This window comes from Vanessa tameamea, chromosome 6 (genome assembly GCF_037043105.1).
Source record: "Vanessa tameamea isolate UH-Manoa-2023 chromosome 6, ilVanTame1 primary haplotype, whole genome shotgun sequence".
NCBI lineage: Eukaryota > Metazoa > Arthropoda > Insecta > Lepidoptera > Nymphalidae > Vanessa > Vanessa tameamea.
The window spans coordinates 8,972,343-8,981,953 of record NC_087314.1 but is presented as its reverse complement, the minus strand read 5'-3'; the positions used below and the strand labels follow the sequence as shown (position 1 = coordinate 8,981,953).

The window sequence follows — 9,611 nt, the reverse complement described above, 5'->3', positions numbered from 1 at the left end:
AACTAGTTTTTGTAGCAGTAAATATTACAAAGAAACAAACTGAAATGTCTGCTTGCTGAGGTTCCCGCTTTAGTAAAAACAGATGAAAACAAATCGAATGATGAACATCAAAATTATTATCTTTGTCCAAATGCAGTAGGCAATTTACATGAAGTTGACAAAAAACAAATGTAGTTTTGATGTGTGATGCGTTTTGAGTATCTTTAATTTCAAGGAAAATATATGTACATTGCATCGTGTATTATCAAGTAAAAAAGCGGGACGACTCCCTGTCATAAATTATACTTCGGATTTCATTTATAATGTACCACTAACCAGAAATAATAATAATTATGAAAAACCGTTTCGTTTATCATACAATTTAAGATCTCATATCCATTTTGATAAAATTAAAATACAACATTTTAATCGCATATTAGTACTTCTTTATTATTTATGTATAGACAAAAAATAAAAATAAATAAATATTTAACACAGAAATCGACAGGAAATTAGATAGAGCACGTTTTTGGTGATTTAATGGTATGTACAAGTTATCGTAGTGAGGTGACGTCACAGTGATCGAGATATATAGTCGGTTGATAGAGGCGCGCGCGCACATTGCAAGTTTATCCGCGAGTGACCCGCGCATTGTCGTTCGTTACCGGTTTGTATTGAAGATTTGCTTTCGGTCGTCAGCCCGTAAGCGTTCGTAAATTAAATTTCATTTGTATATCGGTGCGACTTCCTTAATAGTGTTGAAGACATATTCAGGTAAGTTTTGACTCCTAGTTAAGTCGTATAAGTGTAGTGTTTATATCGTATGGGATACGGATGAAGAAAATTAAGTCTCAAAAAACAAAGCTGAATACCAACGTAAATTCGAAATTACAATTTCGTTTAATTAAAAACAGACGAATAGAATGTCAAAGATTTTTTTTTGTTGATGGTAAAATAATTAAATATTTAATTGCTGTTAGGTGCCTAAAACGGAAAAAAGACAGTGAGATATTTTAATTAGTCTTAGGAATCAACCTAATTATACTACAATTAATGAGTTATAATTAAAAAATAATTATTATTTAGATAATTTACCTGTTCTTGAAGTATCATCAATGAAAAATCCTTGTAGTTTAAGCATTTAAATTATTATGATGCAAGTATTGCATAGGATAAAGTACCCTCTTGATTAAAATTCTTATTTTATTCAATCGTTTTCTGTATGACTAACGCAAGAATTTATTAGGCATAAGTTATTTCTATTACAATTTATAAAATGTATGAGGTGTGACAAGACGACATGACAAGTTTGTCATTACTTTACGTAAAACCGAAGGCACAAAGAGAACTAAATAATAAATTCGCAACATATATTTTTATTTATTCGAAAATGAATATAGATACATAGTTAACGCACGATAAAATTGAATTTGGTAATTGAATGAGTAAGTTGTTTTCAGAGTTAGTTTTTTTCATCAACGCGTTACTAAGGGCTTATAAATACAACGTTATTTTAAATATTAATTTTAATAGATTAAAAAAATGTATATTGTTTCAGAAATATTTACATTAAATATTTAAGGCAAGGTTTATTTCGTTTTAACTTTCTAAGTTCTTGTATTATTAATATGTTAGCTTGCCGTCATGCGCGTTAAAAACATGTTTATAAATCGTTTAGAATCGTTGTTATATATATCAATGTTATTATAATGGAAGGCTTTGTGCAAGCCTGTCTGGGTAGGTACCATACACTAACACATATGGTACCGCCAAACAAAAATACTCAGTAGTGTTACTTCAGCCACAAAGGGCATAACATATTCGTTGTTAGACAACTTATTTTGTACTGAATGATGAATATTTCTTACGGTGCCAATGTCAAACACATTGCACAAAGCGAAGATGACAACTAATTATCACTTGGCTCATTTGATCGATAACTATTCGTGCTTTTCGAGGCACGGAAATCACAACCAATTTTCGAACTCTGAGCTAATATTAAGAATTTATTGACTTTTCACTTTTATTGGTGCGAACTGAGATCGAAGTCCAGGATCGTGTAATGTACCATGTATGCTAACCCTAAGCTAACGAGACAGTTCATAGCTTCTCTAGATAATGCGATTGTGATTCTATCGACCTCTTTATCTAATGTTTTTAGAATTATAATGTCAATAGGAAAACGCAACGAATTTATAACGACCCTTAAGTGAAAGTTTTCTGAGGGTCGATCATGAGCCGTGTGCCATTTTCTTGAACTAGATTTTCCACAATGGGTAACGTTGAAGTAACTTTCCTTCACATCAGATCAAATAATATCACTTATTTCTATAACAATAGAAATTAATTCTTAATAAATCAATTATCATAATGTTCATCAGAAGTTTTAATTATCCTTAATTTTTTAAATGAAGTTTTAATTTATAGCGTACTTTCAATAAAAGTAGGAGTACAGTGTAGTGGCCAGTATGTTATCAATCAATAAATCCTGTGGCAAATAATCAATGATTATAAATGAATCATTGGATATATAAGATATTCTTTATTACTGAAGTTCCTAAATAGAACATTATTATATTTTAAAATAATTATATTTAATAATGTCACGATTTTATACTACGTATAGTAACGAATCATACCAAATTAGACGATTTAATTGATTCGTTTAAAAATATTATGTATTTATCTTATATCTCGAATATGCAAAAAGTTTTTTTTTTTTGTGAACAGCAATTTTATCAATACGAAAATATAAAATAAATGAAGCTTATATAAATGAAAAATGTACTTACCTTTGACTAAAAACTTCCGCATTCATATAGGTTTAAAGAAGTCAAGTATTTCATTGATTATTTTGTCATAAAGCGTTGCAAAATTTGTTTTTGTCGTATCTGTTTAGTAAACAATGTGTAAAGTGCTACAAAATAGTATTATTTTTATTCCATTTATTTTATGATAAAGAGATAAGATATTACAAGAATGTTAATTTTTCCACACAATTAAAAATATCAGTAGGTAGTTGACAGATTGACAGTACCATGAAAAACCTCGTGCTAGTCAGATACTTATTATGACAAGTGATCAACATATATATAGCTTATATACTACACATATATGATAATCTTCATAAATTTGTTCCTTGAAAATGCTTCTCATAATAAAACTCCTGTAATACATTTAAGACAATATTTCAATTAAAGTTTTACTATCAAATAATTATTGTTATTTAAAACACATGTAACTTTATTGTATATAATTATTTTTGAGACAGACAAAATGAAACCGTAAAATGTTTTACGTACTTTGAATTCCTGACTGGTTTAATAATTATTTTGATAGTGGTTCCGTGTACATTGCTATATTTAGTTCAAAAACATATTAAATTATATTATCACGACGTTATTTTATGTAGAGCTTTGCACTGTTTCTGTTTCTATAATAATATATATTTCTCCGCTCAGAACTATAGTAGACTGATCGCCTCATTCTAATAATTTTGACGGTTCTTCTCATAGGAGACTAGCCAAGTGTTCTCTCTAATCCTTGCTCTCATAATGTAATGAGATTGTGAACAAATTTTCGACCCAGAGTTTGGGCTTCGGGTTCTACAGCCTAAGAAGCAACTAAACCGATGAGGCACTTCAGGCAGTTATAACCGTGGATTAATGAATACTCTTAATTCATCTCGTATGTAATTCATTTTTATTAAACATCCCCCATGTTTTATGAATTGAATAGTTAGTAACATTTTATTATGTTTCATGTAATTCTTTGTACATGATTAATAATCAAGCTTAAATTTAATATGATCTCCATCTTTGTTTAATTTACACGTTTATTATATGTGATTTGTAATAAGCTTATTCATAGTATCCACAGTACAGTACTCTCTAATTGAAAAAGTATACAAGTGAATGTAAAACATTGTTAATATGTTATTGGTAAATTGTGACGCGTGTATATTTTATTGGACTCATAAAATATATAAATATATCGTAAAATAATCATCATGGTGTTCGATATGACGACAAAGTTGGTCATAATTTTAATTATGGCGCGACTTGATTTATTATCCCACGATCAGCGAGTCTTCAGTATAGTAATTTCTGCTCCCAAAAAGACACCAAAATGTACTCGCAAGAGCTAAGTAGTCCTTATTAATATGTATAGACGGGGTTGTTAGCTCGAAATCCGGCCTCTTAGCCTCGATGACTTCTTCTAGAGAGCGCTCCTTTTATCTGCATACACTTGAAGAACACGAGCCAAGGAATGGCTTATTTGTGGCATAGAAGAAGGATAATCGATCGTTGCACTAGCTGACTTTAAAATACGGCGCAAATACAACACACACGAGATACTTTTCTATACTTGAAAACTAATTAAAAATCCAATTGTATAAAACTACCGAATTATTTATGAATAACGTAAAATAAAAAATAAATGTAAATAGATAGACAGTCATGTTTGAATAAGTAATGATTGCTGTCAAGTATAAGTAAATATTAAGGCTTTTTATTAGAGAACGTGTATATAAGATTAATCCCCTTATATCGCGTAAAGAAAATAAGATTCCAAGTCAATATATAAGTCTAGAATATAGAATCTTTAATACATAGAATAGAATATGCATCTATTTATTAATCTTCAATAATTATTGATTCGTAACCATTAATTCTAGATATGTTTTCGTTCTGTTAATATAGCTAAGACTATTTTAATATGTTTTTGAGAAATTTCCGATAATATCATCCGGCTGGCCTTACATATAAGAAAACCGGTATTGATAAAATCAAATATAAACTTACACTAGAGACCTTTAAAAAATTAGGAACATTGAAAACTATATATATCATTTATATAAATAATAATTATTTAAAAATGTGTATAATATTTTAATTAACATTGTTAATCCATATACAGTACACATACAGAGTACACAGACAGTAGAGAACACACATCAATTATTAAATGTTATGGCCTATGGGCAACATTGTTTTCGCAATCGATGAAGGCTTTAATGCTCTGATACTTTTACAAAAGTCATTGACCAAATTGTATATCTAAAATAATATATTAGTCTTATACGAGTTTATTCGGCACAAGGTTCCAATAACTTCGAAAGATGGCGAATAATTAAGCTATCGTAAGCGAGTCGTCTTTTAAAAAACCGATCGAATCATACTATTTATTGATAGTGAAATTTTATAGATACTGTTATATTATCCAACGTTTAAAAATACTTTTTAAAAGAATTATTAATAGACAAAAAGAAATATTTTATATATGATATGTGTAATTAATTATAGAGCCGATAAAAATACATAGAGTTCGATTAATTTTATTTTGATAAACGATATAAATATACGCGTACATTTAATTGTAATTGATAGATGTATTTATTTTAATAAGTCAAAAATAAATCTGCAGAGTTTCTTCATGGTTGGTAGAATCAATGCGAACCAGTGAAAATCTTTAAAAATTGCGTTTGAAAAGTTTTTTGAAGAGCAAGAATAAAGTAAACTTTTTTCGAATTACATAATATTTTCCTTATTATATCATATCTTGATTTATTATATATAAACCTGGTGATTTTAAATAATTGTTTATATAAATGCTACAACGTTTTAAAGTTATCATTTAACATAATAAAAAAATAGGGTTACTGATTAAAAACTTAGTATTGAAAAAGGAGAGTGAGAGTGTTTAATTAAAATAAATAAATACACGTATGAATAAAAACATAATAACTTAAATTAACGAGTTCTACGAATAAGGTAATATAGTGTACCTTTGTACTAAATAAAAAAAAAGAATATACCCAACAAGAAACGTATTTTTTTCGTATTACGTAATGATTAAAATAACTTTTGCTTCAAAATCAACAATCTCGATTTGTTTGTTTATTTTACATTATATTTATAAGTATGTAATGTTTAATTTACGTCTGTTAACAGATACCTTGTATATTACTGCGTCATATTCTTGTATTTGTTGCAATAACGCATACTTTAAGTGAAATAACATGAAAATGCAGTGAATATGCTTTAAGATTTTTAAATAATATACACAGATAAACGAACAATATTAGAATCTTATTACGCATCTTAATTTTAGTACCAAAAAGATTCCGTTGTTATAAAAATGAATGCATCCTTAAAAATTAGAAAAAAGTAAATTAATATGGTCTTTTAAAATCTAAACTACCGCTGCTATCAGACTATCTCTCCATACATTTGTATGCCCGATTTTGTGTAATTATGTTATTTTATACATAATGGAACTATAAAATCGATCCACCTGATTAAGGTCACCTACAACCGTAGACACTGGCACAGAAAGAAGCACTAGCCAATCCTGAATCCCTTATAACACCTTCATCCTGGCATCTCGGATGCGGCAATATTATTAACAAAGATAATATATTTTTATGTTTGACGAAGTGTAAAAATAAGCTACAATAAAAAAGTGATACCTTAAATAATATTTATACCTAGTACGTTATTATTTCTATATTCAATTATCATCAAGACTCATTAAATATTTTCAATAAATGTCTTTATTATAAATAATTTGATATCAAAGACTTGTATATATTTTAATATAGATCTAAGTCTACTATCAATCTAAATTGTTGTATAACTAAATTAATACAGCAATTATTGCAATTATTCTAATAATTATTTGCTATCAATTGATACTAAGGTGTGTTAAGAGCGTTAACATCGTATAGTATGTAAATATATTTTTTTATTAGTTTCAACAGAACTGTAACATATAATAACCATACTAGCTACCCGTCCTGACATCGTATGATGAATCGATGTGAAATAATAATTTTATTTAGCCTACTGGTTCCAATCTCAGCAACTCAGAAGCCCAGTGGAGCACGCATAAAAATTTTCATCAAAATCTGTGCAGCCGTTTCGGTGTTCAGTGACTTAAACACGTACATACACGAATTATATAAATATTTTGTAATAACATGTTAATTTACTGATTATGATCATAAGAAGGATATTACGACAATTAATTTTTAATATTTAATTCTCAATATAAAAATCAAAAGAGACAATTATGAATCTCATGCTGAAAGGTGAGAAAAAAAAATAGTTGTCATAGTACATAGAAAAGTTTCGCAAACATTTTTTATCGGCAAAAAATCATGTATTGTGGTATTCAACACAAATATATAGCATTAGTAGTACACAATTGTTGAAATGATAAATCATTTCAGATAGTTGAATTCGAACTAAGATGTAAGCAAACAATGATGCTAAGATAAAGTTTAAGGGTTGGCTCGTCAGGTGTGGGGCATAAAAAAATCCTCTCTTTCTTGGAGTCCAAGCTTGCTTCATACCAAATTTTATCAAATCCGATTAACCGTGAAAGATCAACAAACAGACAGAATTCCTTACACATATTAGTATAGAGACAGAATAGTGAATTAATACTAAATAAATATAGCTAAATATTTAATATAAACCGCTCTCTTTAGGAGGGAGACATTGCCCTTGTAAGTTACTTGGCATGTTGTTATTCGAACCGTCAGATTACGTTTCATATTGGAAACGATGACATTGAACTCCCATTCATTACTTTCCGAATTCGTCTCGAAGCGCACGCATTTTGCGGCGTAAAACTGTTGCAATTCAGTACGCCTTGTAATAACTACGTTTATTACAGTGTTTCGTAATACCAAAATGTTGGCACTCCCGAATGAAATTAAAATTTCACTTAAACACATTTAATTGTTAATTATATTTCGGTTAACCGTTCTATATAAAGTTTCTATAATTTTATCATCTCGCGATACAATATCTACACAACAACAGATAAATTTATAGATTTTTTAATATTTAAGTACATAGTAAGTTATCTTGCTTATATTATTTTTATTCGGCATATTGTACTGTAATATATTGTGACGAAATAAGGAAGTAGTGGTACAAAATATAAAATATATACGTTATGTAATATCAATAAAGAAATACAACAAACAATTTTAAATAGGTACCTACGTGTATTTAATTTATTCAATATAATAAAATAATAATAATCTCTTTATATATATATTTCATTTCTTCTTCATTAAAATAAACATAGTAAGATAAGATAAATTCTCTTATTGGAGAGATTTGTCAGTTAATTGGCGGCTTAGCGAGAATCTCCGTCATATAGTTTTCAAGTCATCTGCGTCCTAAAGAATTGCTCTCATCGCTGTTTTATAACGCGCCAAAACAAGTAGGTATACCTTAAAAAAATACTATACGATACAATCTGTGAAACGTGATGATTGACTTGGTATTATACAGACGTACCTATCATTTTTATTAGCTTCTTTGTTTCTTAAAAAAAAAAAGTTTTCACGTTTTTATTTTTAATATTATATTTAGCCGCTTGTGTTCATAGAGAACTTAATACAAGTTATAATGATTCAAACTTGTTCGATTTTGCTAAAAAGATGAAACAAACTTATATTTAAGCGGTAACCGGTTTGAACTTGACAGGAAATTAAATTATTTATTTCATGTTCGTGCAAGCTTTTGGATTTAATAAAATTTAACTCCGATTCAATGTATGCGTATTATACGAGTACGTTCGAGACAAAAAAACATTGTAATTTTGCTGGATGAAATATCAAATTACTCGGGGTTAATAACATTTATTTTAAATGATACCAACGGCACGTTACCTTTTTTTATCATCTTTGATGATGAATTTAGGAAATTCCGTTTTTGACCGTCTTGTATGGAGGTTGTAGGGGTATTGTAGGGGAGATGTTTACCTTATTATACAGTCATTTTACGATTCTACGCAAATGATCAGCTCATTACATAAATAAGGCGTACAACCTATTTCGATTTTTAAAACATAAGCTGCTTTCATAATTAACAATGCAAACCGATAGTTATTATCCCATTTTGTATGATTGTTTCACCTGAAAGTGTCGTAATTACGGAACATGTTAATATATAATTAGTTTGCGGAAAAGAAAATCGTCTTAAAACCAACATGTAAATACAAAATACTATAATTATATTGGTCTTCATCGAAATATTTCGATTAACGATTTACGTTGCGTTTAAATACTTTAAATTATATGTAAACATTAATATGTAATATAATGAGTCGTTTGATAAAAATGTAAATTTGAAGATAAATAATCATAAATGTAGGTAAATCACTGAATTTAACAAAAAATTACGTCTTGTAAGATTTTATTACTTTATTTATTACTTCGTATATTATAAGGTCGATAAAGATCATTTCAATTACTAATACGAATACAACAATAATTACTACACTACACTAAAACCACTATGCCAGGAGATTTTCCGCAGAGCGTTACGTAATCGAGATTATAGGAGAACTCAAATTAAAGTAGTATGAAAAAATGTGTATAATTTCAAAGTCTAGCAAAAACTAAAAATATCATAATTGGTAAAAAAATCTGATATCTATTTTTAATCGGTGTTTTTGAGCTTAATTGATTAGCATTAGGGCACTAAAATATGATTTTAAAGTCAAATAATTTGAGTAACAGCTGCATTTGAAACTCTTGATACAATAATAGTATAGGATTTTACGAAATAAAATTATCAAATGGAAAATTTATGTTCCTTCTGCCTCTT

The 9,611-nt window shown here is 28.4% G+C and overlaps 1 protein-coding gene across 1 annotated transcript in view; it reads left to right on the top strand.

Annotated features, from left to right (window-relative positions):
• The first annotated feature begins 591 nt into the window (after positions 1–591).
• The window catches only part of LOC113393202 (very long chain fatty acid elongase AAEL008004), a 29,958-nt gene continuing 20,938 nt past the window's right edge, over positions 592–9,611 (top strand). The window contains exon 1 of the mRNA XM_026629973.2: positions 592–753. The gene's annotated coding sequence lies outside the window, so the exon portion shown is untranslated. The remainder of the gene's footprint in view (positions 754–9,611) is intronic.